Raw genomic sequence first — 2903 nt, 5'->3', positions numbered from 1 at the left:
GAAGTTTTATTTTTAGGTTAGGCACAATAGGAAGCAGATAGGAATAGGATAAATAGCATTCAAAAATTTTTCTAATTCCAAAAAGAAATTACAAAACTCACTGATAGGAAATGAGGAAAATATAAAAATTGATAAAGAAAATAAAAGTCCTATTCTTCTTCTTCTATGTGCCAGGAATTAGACTAGGTTCTTGAACATATTCTAGATCCCACGTGCTCCAAAAAATACAAATTATATATCAATTTTTTTTAAATTTAAAAAATGATAAATTAATATTCATAAATATTAGGTAACTTCCTCAAAGAACCAGAACTAGGAGGCAAGGTTCTTAATTCTGTCTCCAAAGTTCATACTTTCTCATTCTGGGATACAGCCTTCCATCACTGTCGGTCACTCAGTCCTTGTCCTAACTCAGTGGGAAACATTATAAATATTTTGACCCATACATAATAGATATATGCAGCTGTCCACTCAATATTGCAGCCTTTTATTTTCTTAAAGTTATATCATAGCTGCCAAATCCACATCCTTAATAATAGCTCTGTAGTATTATTTTACCACTTCACTACTGGTTGAAATTTATGCTATATCTCTGGCTTTCACTATTACAAATCATACCTCATAAGTTATTTTTTGTTGTTGTTTGTAAATGTTTTGATGACCTTAAGAAGATTTCTTTAGAATAAATTACTAAAGGTGAAATGATACAATCATACATTATAACTGTAATAATTTTGACACACATTGCCAAATTGTCATTCAAAGGAATGTAGCAAAATACCAAGAATTAATGATGGTACATTGAGTATTTTCATTTTAATACATTGGCTAATTTCATTGGGAAAATATGGTATGTAATTTAAAAATATATATATTTTATTGATTTTTTTACAGAGAAGAAGGGAGAGGAATAGAGAATTAGAAACATTGATGAGAGAGAAACATTGATCAGCTGCCTCCTGCACACCTCCTACTGGGGAATGTGCCTGCAACCAAGGTACATGCCCTTGACCGGAATTGGAATTGAACTTGAGACCCTGCAGTCCGCAGGCCGAGGCTCTATCCACTGAACCAAACCTGTTAGGGAGGTATGCAAATTTTTTAATATTAAAATTAATTTATACTTTTAAAAAACTGTTAGATGGAATTTTGGGGGAGAGGTCAATTATATTATCTTTTGTGCAAATATCTTCAAGAGGTTTTTTTATGTTTTGTAATAGATGTACAGGACTATTAAAAAAAAACTATATTCATTTGTGTTTGCCATTTTTGTTGAAAAATTTTTATGCCTGATGTTTGTTGTAAATTTTGTTTATGCCATTACTATTAACAGTTTTTTTAATCTTGTATAATGAATTCTATCATTTGCCTTGTTATTAATCTGATTGTGGTTAATTTAAAAAAATATATTCACACTTAGCTCTGGCCAGGTGGCTCAGTTGGTTGAGTGTTGTCCCCCACACCGAAAAGTTGTGAGTTCAATTTCTGGTCAAGGTACATTCCTGGGTTGTGAGTTTGATCCCTGACAACGGTGTGTGAGAGGCAACCAATCAATGTTTCTCTCCCATATCAATGTTTCTCTCTCTCTCTCTCTCTCTAAACATATCCTTGGGTGAGGATTAAAAAAAGGGGGGGGGGCTACTGACCTGGCAGGGAAGATACCATCATCATGAAGGTGGTTTGTCCAGGGTGAGGCTTATCCATTGCACTCCCAATGTGCTGTCCCCTGCAATTTCCCCAAATGTGGAAAACTTGACTGCATAATTTGTGATATGGGGGGAAAAGGGGGGAAGGGAGGAGGATAAAACATTTAAAAATATTTACACCTAGAATATATATTAATATTGACTATATTTTAATATCTTTTTATCATTAACATATTTACATTTAACCTTTGATTGTATGGTTTGAGGTAAGCAGTGAGCGTCTAAATCTTTCTGTATTTTGTTTTTGCTCTATAAAGTAGGCTTGTAATAAAGAGTTCTTATGAGTAGGGGTTATTTTTAAAAACTTATTTACTATTATTATTATTATTATTATTATTGTTAATCATCTCATCACCTGAGGATATTTTTTTTCATTGATTATTTTTAGACGGAGTGGAAGGGAGGGAGGGAGGGGCAGAGAAAGAGAAAAACATCAATGTGAGAGAGACAACATTGACAGGTTGCATCCCGCACAAGCCCCAACAGTGGCGAGAATCAAACATGCAGCACAGGTATGTGCCCTTGACTTGGAACTGAACCTGCGACCCTTCAATGTGCTTAACCACTGAGGAACACAAGCCAGGGCAGTGAATAGGAGGGTATTTTAATGGGTTGGCATAGCTGTCATGTCAGACCTGGGGGGTTCTATGTTTGAGAAATTTAAATTTTAAAAGGTCACCATAAGACTTTAGGTTATACTGGAGGTGAGGAGAGTGACAAGTAATATCCCACTAAGGTTTCATGGCTATGTACAATGCATCTGGCAGCTGGCTAAATGTTATTTACATGTATATTCTCACAACATCCCATCGGTTATATTTTATTATCGTGGTTTTACAGATGTCCAGAGATGTTAGTAAATTGGTAGATTAGTAGGTTTTCCCAAGGTCAATAAGTTAGAGTGTCAGAACTAGTATACATAAAGCATATACTTTTAACTTGAAAGATATATTTTGCTTTACTCTGAGTACCACATGATTAAACTTTTTCTTTAAAAACATCACACACTGTAGAATTGTATAAAGTGAAACATTTAATAACTCTCCCTTTCCCCCGATTTTCTTTACATAAATAGGACATATTCATTCAGAAACCCTTTATAGACTGCCTAGCATGTTCTAAACAGTTTTTAGAGTATCTGATTTCATAAAGCAGACATCCTTGTATTGTTCTAAACTTGCATTGTTATCTCATTTT

General features: G+C 34.1%; 1 pseudogene; it reads left to right on the top strand.

Annotated features, from left to right (window-relative positions):
* The first annotated feature begins 1638 nt into the window (after positions 1 to 1638).
* On the top strand, positions 1639 to 1774 carry LOC132238993 (U1 spliceosomal RNA; annotated as a pseudogene).
* The last annotated feature ends 1129 nt before the right edge of the window (positions 1775 to 2903 follow it).

This window comes from Myotis daubentonii, chromosome 7, assembly GCF_963259705.1.
Source record: "Myotis daubentonii chromosome 7, mMyoDau2.1, whole genome shotgun sequence".
Lineage (NCBI taxonomy): Eukaryota > Metazoa > Chordata > Mammalia > Chiroptera > Vespertilionidae > Myotis > Myotis daubentonii.
Note: the sequence above shows the minus strand (reverse complement) of the source record. Positions and strands in the feature narration are given on the sequence as shown.